The sequence below is a fragment of the Lepidochelys olivacea genome (assembly GCF_965140295.1).
Source record: "Lepidochelys olivacea isolate rLepOli2 genome assembly, chromosome: 20".
NCBI lineage: Eukaryota > Metazoa > Chordata > Testudines > Cheloniidae > Lepidochelys > Lepidochelys olivacea.
In genome coordinates this window covers 4,654,350-4,671,431 of record NC_140430.1, presented here as the reverse complement: position 1 = coordinate 4,671,431, position 17,082 = coordinate 4,654,350, and the positions used below count along the sequence as shown (strand labels likewise).

Sequence of the window (17,082 nt, the reverse complement as noted above, 5' to 3'; positions counted from 1 at the left end):
AGTGCAATGCAGCCCCACACAGACACACACACACACTCAGACACAACACAAATGCTCCAAGCATGCCTCACTATTAGAGTATCATATACTATTACTTTATGTAAAAGAGATTGTCGATCAGCAATACACCGAAGACATGTTTAGTTCCTGAGAAAATGATGATTTAACTGGGAATTGGTCCTGCTTTGAGCAGGGGGTTGGACTAGATGACCTTCTGGGGTCCCTTCCAACCCTGATATTCTATGATTCTATGAAAATCCATCTGTACTTCATTATTATTTTTAATAAAATTTGCTACTCTGGCTTTCAAAGCAGAAAAGACCTCGCCTTTTCCTTCTGGCAAACTCTCAGCTTCCCGATGCCAGCTAGAACTTCATACCAACCCAAGGTATGGCCACTCTCCCTGTGCCGGCTTTCTGACACACTCCTTCCAGTAACTCAGCACTTGGGGAATCTTCTCTGGACCCCAAAGGAGCATAGTTAAAAGCTGTCCTCTCGTTATGACCTGGAGTAGCCTAGCTGCAGGGTGAGTGAGTGTGTGTGTGCACCCATGCACGCTTCAGGGTGGGGGTGTTGAAGCCATTTCTTCTGGTTGCAGTTATGAAGCGAACAGGAAGGGGGAAAATTATAAGACTTTTGTCCGAACGCTTATGAGTGAACACATGAGGCTTAGCAGAGTCCTAGGAACTGGACTATTCCTTGGCCTACAGCAAAATAATCAGTCTGATTCTCCTCTCACACAGCTGCGAAACATTAGTAACTCCACCGAAGTCAGAGGCCTCGCACCTGTATCAAGATGCAATGTTGTGATGTACGTTAAGAAGTTGTTGGTCTCTGCATGGAGGAAGCTCCTGTGACCAATGGCTCACACCCAAAAAAAACCGAAACTGTCATTAATCTCCCCTAAGAAAAGCCTGTGTATTGTGATACATTATAAATATGACTTGGCATTTGTATAAGTCACAGTGACACTACTGTCACCCATCACCGTATACACCCACCTTCATCCAGAATCTCCACTGCATTCACATTTGGTGCCAGATGTCAGAGCCTTAATGGCACCTCAGATCAGGAGGAAAGGTTAGACGCTTTATGTCCAATGAATGTTCGATTTAATTAGCGCCCCTTATATTGGTGACTTAGAAGTCCAGCTCAGTATAAGTTCTTCCTTTCTTTTTCTTTTTCTATTTTTTTTCTTTTGAAAGTTACAAGGGTGATTAAGAGGCTGGTTGCCACCAACACATGACAGAACGTGGCTTAGGAGAATTAACAAGCTCAGACATTGCTTTATTGGAGAGGCTACATTTCTGGGAGGAGAAGCAGATATTATTTTCTCTTTGCCAGCACAAAACCACAAAATTTTGCTGGAGAATGAACCCAGGCCTGGAACTATTGCAAGTTTTACCTCTGATTTCAGTAGGCCTAGGATCCAGGCCGATATGTAAATGATGCCAAATAACTTTAACCTGCTATTCTGCATACATATTGTGTCCTGGAACGATAGGGTAGGTGTGGGGTATTGAGGACTGTACTGGAATAGCAAGCTGTCACTTTACGAGTAGGCGAGGAAGGTTTTCCTGGTCTTGCTTTCAGGCTAAGGGCTCTACAGGGAAGTAGAGAGATGATCAGAGACAGTCAGCATCGAAAGAACCAGCCTAGAACAAGGCGGGGTGAGTTGTGCTGCTATGGCTTACTTTTAAGGGGTGTACCTCTTCCGCCCCACATATGTAACCTGACTTGGGAATGAAGCACGTTTCTCTGTGTTACCTCTACAACCATATTTCTGCCATCTCTTTAGAACCCCGTCTAAGTTTTGTCAGCGTTCCTTGGAATTCCTCCCCAGGTCTTAATATGGCATCAGAATAACAGACAACACCATTTACCAGGGAACAGCATACTCTTAAAGGGATAGCTTGCAATTCCAACACAGTCCTCAAGACACCACAGTAGGATTTTCAGCAGAGCTCAGGGTTGGCTTAACTCTGCTCCCACTGAAGTCAGGCTGGATCTAACTCAGCGCCCATTAAACCCACCCATGGACTTCAGTAGGGGCAGTGCTGGTTGCTACAAAACTCCCACCCATTTGAGTAGGGGCTTACGATACTGAGCAGTCGCTGGGAATGATGCAGTCGCTGGGAATGATGTATTTGCCTCCTGTTTTTCTGAGACTCCATTTCCCGGTGCAACTGAGGGGGGGCCTCTAGTGTCACTTATATTACAAAGTACCTTCCCCACATACGGAGGTGCAATACAGTCCACGTACTAAACAGGAGCACAAAAGAAGGACAATCTCTCCCTGGCCGGATTTGTGCGCATTGTTGTATTGCCAGCAGGCCGGGTGAACCCCTTGAGTGGATGATAACGTGGGACCATTGATGAAAGGACAAGTCTGGAGGCTGAACTTGAGATTGCTAAAGCTAGGAGGGGTGTTAGCCACATTAAAATGAATTGGAGTAGAGTGGCTAAATTCCGATATCTGAAGGCACCTGTTTTCCAGCTGGCAACATGGCCTAGCACATAATACACTGGACTGGGACCCTGCAGACCTGAGTTTGATTCCTGGTTCTACTAATAGCCTGCTTTGGTGACCTTGGGAATGTCATTTACCCCCCCCCCGTGCCTCAGTTTCCCAATCTGTAAAATAGAGATAATGATACTGATCTCCTCTGTAAATTGCTTTCAGACTGACTGATGATACACGCTCGGTAATATTATTATTAGAGCTAGGGAGTATTATATGTTTAGGGCATCATGAATTACTCCCTTATAGTAGATTAATTGCCACTCTTAGTAAAGGTAGGAGCAAAGTGAAGATCAAAAGCTTGCAAATGGAACTGATCCATTACAAGCTGTGGCTCGGGAGCGTTTGCTCGAAGTTACACAGGAAGTCAGAGCCGAGAATAAAGTCCAGGCCTTCAGAGTCTTAGTCTAGTGCTTCACCCACTTGTTCCCACCGCCTCCCATTGGAAAGCAGCTCTTCCCAAGGGACTAAATAGAAAAACAGAATAATGACATGCCTGTCCCATCTTTGAGCAGGAGGTATCTTCTGTTCACATCACCATTTTCTGCTTAACTCCTCTCTAAATACACAGAAGGCCCCGGGAAAAGCTTGTGAAGATCAAGACTGTAACAGGGTCCAAAAAAGAACTAGATAAGTTCATGGAGGATAGGTCCATCAATGGCTATTAGCCAAGATGGGCAGGGATGGTGTCCCTAGCCTCTGGGAATGGGCGGCAGGGGATGGATCACTTGATGATTCCCTGTTCTGTTCATTCCTTCTGGGGCATCTGGCACTGGCCACTGTTGGAAGACAGGATACTGGGTTAGATGGACCTTTGGTCTGACTCAGTCTGGCTGTTCTTTTATTGTTATCACCACTAGACGGTGCAGAACCTTGCTCATGCTCATTAGGGGATCGATTAAACAGGTGCCAATGAGGTTTTAAGGAAGAGTGAGAACTGGAGTAGCTTTTGCCATTCGTGATAAAGAGACTATTTAACAGGGGCTTATCTGTGTTAACTTTGTTTTTCATCTAAGTTAGAGAGACAGCATGGTCTAGGGAATTGGGAACTAGCATGGGACTCAGGTGATCTCAGCTCTTTCTTAATTCTGCCGTTACCCAGCTCTGGGACCTCAGGCAAATCATACCAACTCTTTGTGCCTCTGTTCTTCCTCCTGCCTTGTCTATTTACGGTACGCTTTTCAAAGCAGAGACCGTCTCCTACTATGGGTTTGTCAAGCACCTGGCACAATTGGACCCTGATCTTGGTTGAGGCCGCTAGTCCTTATATGAGAACAAATAATAATTCTCTACTTCCCTGCCCAGCAGCTGCTTCCATGGATGTTCATTCATCTGGTTCTCTGTGGCAAGATTTCGAGCTGAGTCAGAGGAAGAGCCGTGATATGAATAACTGTTCAGTGCCACGAGAAGGCACGGATCTTTGCCCCAGCCGTACTGCTGGGATAGTTTCTGCCCAAGTAAAATGCTTGGGATACCCAGCCATGGATAAGTCCACTTACCGCATCTGACCATGTACATATAAAAGCATGTGACCTAATAAAAACATAACCGCCTCTCTCAGAGCCAGCAGAACAGAAGCTGCTTTAATACCCCTGAAACCCACCAATCAAAGGCCACCAAGCTGATGCATTAGCCAATTGGGTCACAGGAACAACATTTCAACGTTCAGTTTAACATCTGAGCCACAACTGCCTGAGCTAAAAGATCCAACTCAAAGCCAACCAAGCTCAACAAACTTTTTTGTGTGATTCATTTCCGCTGCCGCCGCGTGAAAAACCTGCAGATTTGGACGGAGCAAAACAATTTGGGAGGGGAGGGATAGCTCAGTGGTTTGAGCATTGGCCTGCTAAACCCAGGGGTATGAGTTCAATCCTTGAGGGGGCTATTTGGGATCTGGGGCAAAAATTGGAACTGGGTCCTGCTTTGAGCAGGGGGTTAGACTAGATGACCTCCTGAGGTCCCTTCCAGCCCTGATATTCTATGAATTCACAAATTTGGGTCAATTTTCACAAATGGGTTTGGTCAAATATCAAAAAAATCAGAACTGTTGAAACAGTTCATTTTTATTATTTTTTTTCCATTTTCAAAATGAAACATTTCGTCTTAGAGTGTCACTTCATTTTCACAAATTACTATTTGAAAAAGATTTAAAAAATAAAAACTCAGAAATTAAATAAAATGTTTCATTCCATTCAAAACAAATTCTTTTTTGACGTTTTGAGCTTTGCTGGAAACATTGAAACTTTTTTATTTCGGGTCAACCCAAACCAAAAATTCTTTTCACAACCTTTCAGTTCAGCCACTGAGTCAAGACATCACTTATTCCAACAACTCTACAGTAGGCTCATAAACAGAAAGCCATCCTTTGTAATCTGGGTTACGAGTACATGATGATACCAATCCTATTCGATATGAGCTATGAGATGCTTGTAATAGTCTCCTTGTGCTGTTTCCCCAGCTGCGAAAATGACTTGGCAAAAGTCACAGGTCTGTGTATGCAGAGTACCCTTGGAGTTCACAATCCCCGCTGTGACCAAGTGGACTGTCTTCTACTGCCCATCCTGGAGTCCAGGAAGTCTAGAAAATTATTAAAGGGAAAGAGTGATAACTGGGTTAACCAAGATAGGGGTATTATTTGTGTTTGGCTTTTAACTATGTTTATTTCCATGGGTCTTTAGTTCCCATGATTAATCTTGGCATCTTGTTTAAAAATAGGCTTGACCAGTGGCTGGCCTCTGCTGCAGGGGCTATAAAAAGAGATCACACTGGTCCCCGGGGAATTCCCCTATGCAGGACCACCCTAGAACTAACCTCTATACCCCTATGCTGCCCCCATTGTTCCACAGCGTATCAGGTGTGCTGGGGGCCAAGGCAGGAGGAGGGGTGACTGTAGTGCTTAGCAATACAGCTGTCCTTAACACAGAGCAGCCCCAGGACTGCTCTAACTTACCCCACAGCCACGCCAACCCTTGGAGCAGGCAGAAGGTGCAAATGTGGTTTAAAGCCAGCTTTTGCCCCTGCCCCTCCTCTAAGGTTGCACCTCCTGAGAGACCCAGCGCAGAATCTATCCAGCTGTGTCTCGGGCCATAGAGTCTGATATGTCCTTCGCAGCGGCCCCTCTGTTCGCACTTCAATTCCTTCAGAAGCCCCTGGGTGATTCCCCCCCCCATCTTATTTATTTATGGCACTTGAGTGTCTCAAGTTGCCCATCGCTTCCTCCTTGGAGACTCCAATCTCTGCCAAAGCCACAATGTGATCAAAGGGCTTTTGTGAAAGGTCAGTTGGAAAGCTCTGTAATTTCCTTTTTGCTGCTTTATTATTAAGTGCTGATAAGGCACATTTGGATTTTACAAGACACGTCCATTTTTTTCCTTCTTAAAAAAAACAACAACCCTTGATTCAGTGCTGACCATCCTTAGCAGTTACTATTAATAGTGTAATTATAACGAGATCCCCGTTTTTGGAAAAGTGAAAAGAAATTACGCAAAAACATAAACTCCCCCCCAACAACAACAACCTGTATATTTCATCTATCTGTGGTGTCTTGCCATTATTATTTATTTGTACTCCCACTGCACCTATGAGCCCGACTCATGGACCAGGATCCTATTGCACGAGCCGCTGTACAAATACAGAACAAGATGACGGTGCCTGCCTGCAAAGAGTTACAATCTGACAAGAGACATACGGACAGAAGGAGGAGCAAAAGGAAGCAATCAGACGGAGGGATTTAAAGGAGGCTAATGAGGTGCGGTCTTATTTTTCTACTATGGACTTGAACAGTGCCTTGCACAATGGAGCTGCGACAGCACGTGAGTACCCTAAGGTGGACTCCTCGATCTGTGCACCTCTGCCAGCATCCCCACATGGGCCAAAGAAAGGTGATCAGTGGTTAAGGACTGGATGGCTAAACACCTGTCAAAATGATTTAGCTTATCAGCAGGGGACAGTTAAAAAGAGAGACAGAGAGGAGATGGCTGGACCAGAGAGGCCTAGGAGAGATCTTGCCTCGCACACCATTTTTTAATTTTTCTACAAGATCTGCTCTAGGAAGTATTATGGGGAAGTTCTCTGGTCTGCATTATCCAGGAAGTCAGACTAGATGATCACAATGGTCCCTTCTGGCCTCTATGAATCTATGAAGGGGAAAATGTTGCCTCTAACTTATTAGGGGTCTGTAACAGGGCTGCCCCTTTTAGGGCCCAGGGGGACTGGGGAGCAGCCAGCCCTGTTCTTGAGAAGAACACAGAAAGCATGTGCTGGGAATCATCTGACCCAACTGACAGCATCAAGGGATTGGGTCTGATGAGTCGCAGCTCTGGGATATAAATGACGGTCCCGGCTCCGTGAGGGAGCCTGGGACCAGGAGGGGACCGGGAATCGTATTCTCTTGGGGCTCTAGCAGAGAACCGCGAGAGGGCAAGCCGATCCTGCAGACTACTCTAGACTGGGAAATATATAGGGCATTAAGCTGCTGGAGCCCAGCTTGAGAACAGGGCTAAGGCTATGTCTACACTTAGAATGCTATAGCAGCGGAGTCAGTGTAGACACTCACAAAAGCGACCGGAAGGGTTCTCCAGTCACTGCAGTTAACCCACCCACCATGAGCGGTGGTAGCTAGAATTCTTCCATCAACCTAGCGCTGTCTATACCGGAGGTTAAGTTGTCTTAACTGTATCACTCAGGAGTGTGGATTTTTCACACCCCTGAGGAATGTAGCTGGGTCAATCTAGCTTTTTTGGTGTGGACCTGGCCTAGTATTTTGTGGCGGTCTGGTGTTCCATGTTTCTTTTTGAGTGTGTGTGCGCTGAAGGATAAACGGGGCCCTGAGGTAAGGGCTATAACTGGACGTGGCAGAGTGTTGTACCAGGCTGGTGATAGGGTGTCCAGGCCTTTGAAAAAGATTAGTGGGGATATTACACGCATTTGCAGCGTGCCCAACAGAGCAGTGGCCGAGCACTTACCCTAGATGGACCAAATCATCTATTTTTCAAAAGGCTTTGGATGAAGTCCTTTGGACGAGGCTGTGAAGGAAAATATCAATATGGGGTAAGCAGCAAAGCCTTGCCAATGAATTAAATATGGCTTAGTTATAAGCAACACGGAGTTAGAGTGCAAGGTTGGTCCCTCTGAGGTGCAGAAATGCATGGCAGGGTCCCTCAGTATTTGTTGGGGTTTGGACGATATTCTAGACTATTCAGAGAAGGAGGCGGACAGTAGCTGAGAGTGAAATGGCCCAGAGAAGGGCAATGAAGGTGATTAGACCCTCCAAGAGTACTTGCAAATGGGCTGTCGCCTAAATAGGGCTTGGTAAATTTATGAGCAAAGACAACATATATGGTGATGTGTTACAGCAAGGTTATCAGATCTCATGCTCAGGGCATCAACTGGCTGCCCCAAGGCTCAGGAAAGAATTGCTCCCCATGTGTACAGAGTTAAAAAACTGTCTAGGTACAGTATGTGGGGGAGTGTTAATTTTTTTTTGGTGATGAATCCAGCACTTCCCCCTTGAAAACATGATGCTAGAGCGCAGGGCAGCGTTTCCCAAATTATGGGTCACGACCCCAAATGGGGTTGCGCCATCCGCAGACGGTGTCATGGATCCCTAGCATGTGGAGGACACCATTTTGCTCCACGCAGCATGTCCTCGCACCCAGTACTTAATTTGTAATGAAAGAGGTCCCAGGGCTCCAGCAATGAGGAGCTGGGGCTCAAGCAATTTTTTTACATTCATAACTGACGCAGGAAGCTCAGAGATGGCGGGGCTATGAACTGCCAAGCCAAGAGGTGCTGGGGCTCAGCCCTGGCAAGCCCTGGCACAAATTAAGCAGTGCGCTACAGTGGATGCTCAGCACCCACCAGCCAGAGCTGTTCAGGGGCATTGCCGCCGATCAGCTGTTTGGTGGCACTGCCGATCAGCTGATCGGCGGCTCAGTAAGGGGATTGGGAGAGGGTGGAGAGCAGCAAGCAGGTGGGGGCCTCGAGGAGGAGGTGGAGCAGGAGTGGGAAGAGGCGGAGCGAGGGCGGGGTCTCGGGGAAGGGGGCAGAGCAGGGGCAGAAAGAGGCAGAGCAGGGGTGGGGCCTTGGGGGAATGGGTAGAGTCGGGGCGGGGCCTCGGGGCAGAGCAGGGGTGGAGCACCTCCGGGGAAAACTAAAACTCGGTGTCTATAGTCCCAGAAGGAAAAAAATCATTAAAATTGGATCGTGCTAGCAAAAAGTTTGGGGAACCACTGCTGTATGGCAAATCCTAAAATCTATTGGAGAAAGAGGATAGCCCCATGATTAGGGAGCTAGCCTGGGACTTGACAGACCTGGGTTTATGTCTTTGCTCTCCACAGACTTTGGGGCATGCCACTGAGCTTTTCTGTCCCCATCTGTAAGGTGGGACTGGCAATAATTCCCTCTTTCACCAGGCTGTGGTGGGGATAGCTATGCTGGAAACTGTTAGGTGCTCAGATACTACAGTAAAGGGAGCAATAAAAGTACCTAAGCAGTCTTTTTGTTCTATATTTGTACTGCACCTTGCACAATGGGGTTTGGTCCAGGGCTATAGTAATACAAATAGTAGATACTGTTATGTAACCATATACTGTACCTGCGTGGGTCCTCGTATTTCTATAGGAACTTTAATTTCTGCAGCTGGAAGGGAAGTACTTTCCATCTGTAAATCCTGTGGTGCTTCATAAAGATCCAAGAAACTGGGAAAGGAGCCTACATCCTCTGGATTTAGGGTAGCAAGCTCTGGAGGTATGGGAGGGGCTGTGGATTTTTCCTTGTCCGCTTTCAAGGCAGGAAACGTCGTATAATTTTTCAACAGCGTGTCACAAGCCACCTTCTTGCCCACGTGCGGTTTGTGGTGGTTCTGGCTGGAAAGTGCTATTGCGAAATCTGCCTTCCCCTTGGCGCCGCTTGACAAGCCGTTGTTTGCTGCACTCAGGGGGTACTTAATAGCAAAATGAGAAACCGTGTCTGCATCTTGTGGCTGGTCCCGAAGAACTGCAGCGTTGGGCCATGTAGGAACTGTTGGGTTGGAAAGGATAGAGCTGGGAACCTTTGGTAACTGCTGTTTGAAGAAGAGTCTCTCTGATTGTGCTAACCCCCCGTCGTCTGTGCACTGGATTGGCATCGAAATTGGCATGTCTTTAAAAGAAAACAGTGGGGCCACTTACTCATGGGACTGAAAGAAGGTTATTGCTTTTGTTTGCATCTCCCCCCAATGGTATCATTCTCCTTTTGTGAATCATAGCCCTGGCAGACAAACACTGGTGACTGGGCATTGTCTTCACAGCAGATATGGCTACCCCCTCATCTCAGTGGGCTTCTCCTGAGCAGGAAGGTAAAGGCAATTCCATCTACCATTCCTCACCTTGCTTAATTATGGGACGATGGTAAGTGCTCTATACCAGCACACAAATGCAAATGAGCCTGCCTGGTAGCTAACATCACAGGCAAAGATAGCCTTGATTCTTAGTAAATCCCTTCTTGCTTTGAATTCAGGAAAAATGACAAAACTCTACTAAGTGAATGTGGGGTTTTTTTCTTTTTTGCATCTTGTGGAACGAATGATGTCAGTGATGTCACAGGTTGATGCATTCTGGGATTTCTCTAGCAAACCAGGAAGTGTCAGAGAGGGAAGAAAAGAATGTTTAGATAGGTGCATTCTAGTCTACGCTGTCTAGATTCTTATACCACACTCATCACTGTAGTAATAAAAATAACAGCCTAGCCCTTTCATCAGCAGATCTCAAAGCAGTTTACAAAGGAGGACAAAATCACTAGCCTCTCTGCATCTCAGCTTGCCCACCAGTAAAATGGGGAAGGGGCTGTGCGCTAAGCCACATTGCTCTGAGTAGCTGAGCACCTTCCAGTATTGCATTAAGCAATCTGACTAACTTCTCTCATGGGTGTGTTCTCTCGTCTTCTCCCCAGAGGGAGAAGTGTGTGCGGTGCAGTGACTTGTTTTGGATATTTTTTTTATCTAATACATAGAGACACATATTGCTATATGCTTATGTTAGAGAAAGCATGGTCAAAGACATGTGCATTGCATTCTGTGGCGATGCTTATTTATTTGGTGTATTAGGGTAGCACCTGGGGGCCGTAGTCACAGACTAGGAACCCAGTGCTGGACAAACAAGGAACAAAAAGACAGATCCTGCCCCCAAAGAGCTTTCAACCTGGCTAGCGGGGTAATCCAGAAAGTATTTCTGATCTTCCATCCGCTCTCCTGGTAACTTTGCATCTTTTAAAAATGTATGATCATAAGCTCTCTGGTGCTCTGGCTTTGATTGAGCCCCTCTCTAATACCAATAACAATGGATGGAATTTTGGTTACAAAACTGTTTGAAAAAGCCGGATTTTCACTTGGGGGAAGGCAGGGGGGGAAATTGCAAAAAGAGGAAATTTGCTCAGTTCTATTGCTAGTTTCCCTTGGTGAATTTTTTGCTTCATAAATGAATCTCGTAGGGCACGTCTACGCTAGAGGTATAATTTCCAAACCTCGGGTGGATAGACCCACGCTCGCTCGGACTGAGCAAGCACGCTACAAGTCGCGGCGCAGCTGCAGTGATGCCATTGGCAGTCAAACGGGACAAATGCCCAGTTTGGCCAAAAAAAGTCAGGACGGCTGGGACAGGGCTTAAAAAAGGGACCGTCCCAGCCAAAACGAGACGTATGGTCATCCTATGTGGACGTATGCTCCATAGACTATTAGGGTTGGAAGAGACCTCAGGAGGTCATCTAGTCCAACCCCCTGCTCAAAGCAGGACCAACACCCACTAAATCATCCCAGCCAGGGCTTTGTCAAGCCGGGCCTTAAAAACCTCTAAGGAAGGAGATTCCACCACCTCCCTAGGGAACCCATTCCAGTGCTTCACCCCTCTCCTAGTGTCATAAATATAAAGGGAAGGGTAAACCCCTTTGAAATCCCTCCTGGCCAGGGGAAAGCTCCTCTCACCTGTAAAGGGTTAAGAAGCTAAAGGTAACCGCGCTGGCACCTGACCAAAATGACCAATGAGGAGACAAGATACTTTCAAAAGCTGGGAGGAGGGAGAGAAACAAAGGGTCTGTGTCTGTCTGTATGCTGGTTTCTGCCAGGGATAGACCAGGAATGGAGCCTTAGAACTTTTAGTAAATAATCTAGCTAGGTATGTGTTAGATTATGATTTCTTTAAATGGCTGAGAAAAGAATTGTGCTGAATAGAATAACTATTTCTGTCTGTGTATCTTTTTTGTAACTTAAGGTTTTGCCTAGAGGGGTTCTCTATGTTTTGGAATCTAATTACCCTGTAAGATATCTACCATCCTGATTTTACAGGGGGAATTTCTTTATTTCTATTTACTTCTATTTTTTATTAAAAGTCTTCTTGTAAAAAACTGAATGCTTTTTCATTGTTCTCAGATCCAAGAGTTTGGGTCTGTGGTCACCTATGCAAATTGGTGAGGCTTTTTATCCAAGATTTCCCAGGAAAGGGGGGGTGCAAGTGTTGGGAGGATTGTTCATTGTTCTTAAGATCCAAGGGTCTGGGTCTGTAGTCACCTAGGCAAATTGGTGAGGCTTTTTACCAAACCTTGTCCAGGAAGTGGGGTGCAAGGTTTTGGGAAGTATTTTGGGGGGAAGGACGCGTCCAAACAGCTCTTCCCCAGTAACCAGTATTAGTTTGGTGGTGGTAGCAGCCAGTCCAAGGACAACGGTTGTAATATTTTGTACCTTGGGGAAGTTTTGACCTAAGCTGGTAAAGATAAGCTTAGGAGGTTTTTCATGCAGGTCCCCACATCTGTACCCTAGAGTTCAGAGTGGGGGAGGAACCTTGACAACTGGTGTTTCCTAATATCCAACCTAGACCTCCCCCACTGCCACTTGAGACCACCGCCAGCTCCAGAGTACGCATACTCTAAAAGACGCTGCATCTGCCATGAGTCCTCCGAAGAGTCCAAGCATGATTCTTACCTTGTCTGTCTGCTTGGTATTCAACATCCTTATTACGATGTATAGGGTAGTTCCCATCCAACACAGCATAAGCAACTGCCACAACAAAGTGTGCCCCCTCGGACCAGCTACATGCCGAATCCAATTCTAAGGTATGTGAATTCACGTTTGCCTGAGCTTCACACCTTCTTTAGGGGGCCAGAAATTGTAACCAACACAAACCGAAGCATGGAGTTAGCAGTGTCCCTTACCAGTCATTGGTTCCTTCTTCACAGTCAACTTCTGTAGCAGCTCAGCCTGCTTTGCACATAAATCTTGCAGGTGTGTGAATTCTTGGTAAAGCTGGAAAAACGCTTCTTCCATTTCTCCAGTGCCTGGCTAACGGAAACCAAAAACTAGTATAAAATGATTAGCCCTGAATGTTACTAAAGAAGAAACACTAGCAAGGAGCCAGGCAGGCACTGTGATGCAGGTTTTTTTAGGAGGAGCTGTTGCAACTGATATGATTATTATTTATTTGAATTGCAACAGTGCCAACAGAGATCAGGACCCCATTATATTGGACACTGTATAAACACATAATAAGAAGCAGTTTCTTCCCCCAGTGCATTTGCAATCTACCAGGAAAAGACAAAGAGTGGGTGGGGGAAGAAAGGGGAAGTGATTTGCTCAAAGTCACAAGGTCAGTGAGTGACAGCAGTGGGACTAGAATTGAGGTCTTCTGACTCTTAGCCCAGCAGTCTAGCCACTAGGCCATGCTGCTTCTCAGTAATTAAAAGTGGGAAGTTTGTAATTACCCTTACTAAAGACAAACCTGCCAGGCCTGAGTTTCCTCACTGATTTGAAGAGGGCGCAGAATAAAGCCATCATTCAGATATGTTTAGGGCTGCTTCCTCTGTGGGGGGAAGGTTTGCTTTTGCATCACCCATGAACCATTACCATCAACCCGTGGGGAGTCATGAATTTCATCCCACCTGTGACCACTAATGCCATGCAGTAGCATAGCAGCAAACTGACTCCAGGGAGACAGACATGAAAGGGGAAGATTGCCAAAGGCATATGTGGGAACTAGGAAATGATTTATTCTTTTCTTCAGCTGGAATTGGGACACAAACTGCCCTTTGTGCCTTTTGAAAATCTCCTCCTAAAATACCATGCAAGTGGAAATCTAGTTCATGGCCCACGGGTTACTCCATATCAAAACAGTTTTGCCACAAAGAAAAATATCTTTGTCTTATATTTAGCACATTCTTCCTTGCCTTACCTGCCATATTGTGGATTTGACTTTGCTGTTTGCACCAATTACTGCGGGGCGGGGGAGAAGGAAAGGAAATAAAACCAATGCTCAGAGGAGTTTCCCTTCAATTTCAATTGTCGTTTGAAGGGCTCATGCATCTCCATTAGCATAACTACGCAAATCAGCTTTGCTTCTTGTCATAATTTCCAGTTTTTTTCAGCAGCTCAGTTCTGAAAGTTTAAACTCTAGCTCCATAATTAGGGGCTCGGTTAATCCGTCTGATGAAACATCCCCTGCCTGTTAGGAAGATAGGGATGATTCTTTATGGGCTATTGCTGCAATCATTAGCAAACAAGGAGCAATACGCACGGCACAAAGAGAACTTTTGACAAAACTGTAAAGGAAATTACAGTGCGGGATGTTTACATATCTGTCACACCATGAACACAGCTAGAAAAATATTTAGATCCTATTTTCTGCTGTCTGGTTCCCAGTGATTCCTTTCACTTTTACAGAATATACCAAAGCTATTTTGGGCTCTTCATTAATTTTACAAGCCTAAGATGCACTAGCCAGCGCCTGATCTAATGTCCCGGGGAATCAAAAGGAGCCTTTCCATTGATTTATTGTTATTTATGTGCACCTAGCAAGCCCAGTTATGGCCCAGGGTTGCATTATGCTGGGCATTGTATAATTATAAACACATAACAAAATACTTCAGTGAACATTGCATTGGACCATAGAAGCATAAGCCAATCTCAGATGTACCATGCTACAAAGTAGTCACTGTAGAAATCTTGTGGGAAGCAAACACCAGGAATGTGTTACAGAGCCTTAATACACATTTCATACAAGAGTTATAAATTAATATACCAGTGAATTATTAAAAAGTGCATGACTTGGGGGTTTAATTACTGAGTTTGCCTTCATTACATTGATTGCATTCAATAAATGCTTTAATAGTTTATTGCTATTTAATTTCCAACAATTACTGTAGTGAAGATGAGATCACTGTAGAGTTAGGAATTTTAATCTGATATGCAACCTGCCAGTTATTCACAGTTTAAGATCAAAGTAGTGATCCCAAAATGGTAAACCTTCCTGAACCTTGATTGTTTGGCTGACGACTTCTGCTTCAACCTTTTACTCTGGTTCTGAACCCAAAGGAGCATGCTCGTATGACTTCTGAGACTTCAGTAGAATGGCATTGGTACAACTCAGAGAAGCATGCGACCCTGAATCTTTCGCCTATCCCCCAGTATGTTAGCCAGGTGAAGCTCTGTTGCTTTCGATGTGAAGCTCATAACAATAAGTGGGGCTGTGGTGACCCCCCACACACACACTTTGCTCTTGTAGCTAGTTAAAAGATGTAGGCCACATAGCTGCAGGCTGCAATCATCAGCAATGGCTGCCTGGTTCTCTCCGGGGCTTGTACAATGCCCTTCCCTTAAACAGTCAAATCAAGCGAGTTACTCTATGGAGATGCAGTCACACTATACACCTGATGAACACAAAGGACTAAATTTCCAGCGACAACTTACTCGTGCCGGGTCTCCTCCTTACATTGCCTCTCTGCTGTTGCGTGGCATTTGGGTCTGTGAGTTTCAACCGAAAAAATTCATGGGGAGCACTTTGGGGGCAGGGAATTTCCCTTCAATTTTGATGTTAATAGTGAAACCTCAGAACAGCGTCAGAACAGGAAATAGAGTAGCCGTGAATTAAAGCTGCAGTCTGTGCAGACTGCAGAGCAAGTCTTCAAAATTAGGTTCTGCAGGATGCGTTGTATCCCTGAAGGACGACATCAGAGGGGACTGGTATTCAAGGTCGTGTTGCCCAGGGGTTAGCACAACTCTTCTGAGCCCCATACATATGGCTCTTCCACTAACTGCTGTGTGACCTCTGACAAGTTATTTCATCTGTCTCTGTTTCCCCTCCCACACTGTTTCTGTCTCCTCTGTTTATTGGGTGAGGTCTTTAAGAGAGGGGCTGTCTTTTTACTGGACGCTTGTGGGATGGCCACCCTCTTGGTCAACACACGGGGGCTGAACCTCTGAGCTAAAACTAGGGGTTTGAACCCCTCCAATCTTCTGTGGATTGGCACAGAGGGGAGAAACCTGTAACATGCTCTTATCGGTGGGTTACATTTGTACACTACCTAGCACAGGGTAGCTCATCCTTGGCCAAGGCCTTTAGGTGCCACGCTGATATGTGTAATAATATGATTTACTCTTTCATACAGAAAGAGGTTCCTCGTGGTCAGGTCATCCTTGTCCATTGGCCCCTGTTCAATGCAAGATCCAGGCCAAAACTGTCCGCCTTTTTTTAAAACCTCTCCTTGGACTTATTCCTGATGATTTTAAGAACCTTGCGTGTGGCTAGTTGGTTTCTCACGCCTGCTGATGCAGCGTCTTTCTGCTCTCTCCCACCATCTCATCAGACCATTCCTGGGGTGTGGGTGCAAGGTTCCAATTCCTCAGCCCTTTCGCTGCAGAAATCAGAATTTCCTCAAGCAATCTAAAACAGATGGCTGTCCCAATAGGTTAGTGTTTCCTAGCACTGTGGTTTTTGTGTGTGATGTCCCAACGTAGCCGCTTGCATGCCACAGCTCCTTCTTGTATTGCAAATATTAAAACTAGCCTTTGACAACACCTGCCATGGCAATTGCAAAAAAGTTCCATCCCTCTGATGGTGCCCTTTCAAAGTTTTGTCCCCAGCCACAAGCAGCTGTTCGCCACCACTGATCTCCTACCGTACTTCAGATGTCTTTTAGCTGGAGAGCAATCCCAGCAGTACTTCTGGATTTCTAGAAGCCACGGCTTTCTTGCAGTAATGGAAGCTGTAGTAACTGCATCTCCCTGGATCTGAGATTTGTGAAGCTACCACCATCTAGTGTTAAAAATAGGTCTTCATGAAAAGGAAACCTTTGCATTGCATTCAAGTTGAAATATTGGGGCTGAATCTTCAGATGCTGTAAATCAGCCCCACTTAACATAGTTTCTTAGCTTTGGTGAAGCCAGGCCACTTTACACCAGCTGAGGATCTGACGCTTGCTTTTAGCTGTAGATCAGAACAATCAGGATTGTATTAGGCACTCTGTAAAATACACGGGGTAAAACAATTCCTGCCCCCAAGAGTTTGTGTTAAAATTTAAGATAAAATGCAACAAGCTGGTGCAATAAGCATTCAGAGAGGATGAAAGAGGAAGGAAAGTAGTCACACAGTTGCAAGGCCTAGCAGGTTTCGACTCAGGAAGTTTAAAGGTATAAACCCACTAAACAAGAATTATTAATGTTCTCGGTTAACCCTGTGATCAACTTGCCTGGCCACTATAAATTGACAGCTGACTGTTATGTTGAAAATGGGCCTTGGAAAGGGATCTGAAGGAAGACAGGGGCT

The 17,082-nt window shown here is 45.6% G+C and overlaps 1 long non-coding RNA gene across 2 annotated transcripts; it reads right to left on the bottom strand.

The window, feature by feature from the left end:
* Positions 1-4,742: 4,742 nt before the first annotated feature.
* LOC311510827 lies at positions 4,743-15,731 on the bottom strand. Of its 2 annotated transcripts, XR_014709150.1 has the most exons (5): positions 15,228-15,731; positions 12,701-12,827; positions 9,117-9,661; positions 7,486-7,545; positions 4,743-5,098 (listed from the first exon to the last, which is right to left on the bottom strand). It is a non-coding gene; the product is annotated as an uncharacterized lncRNA (long non-coding RNA). The 2 variants fall into 2 exon arrangements; XR_014709151.1 differs by lacking the exon at positions 7,486-7,545.
* Between the last annotated feature and the right edge of the window lie 1,351 nt (positions 15,732-17,082).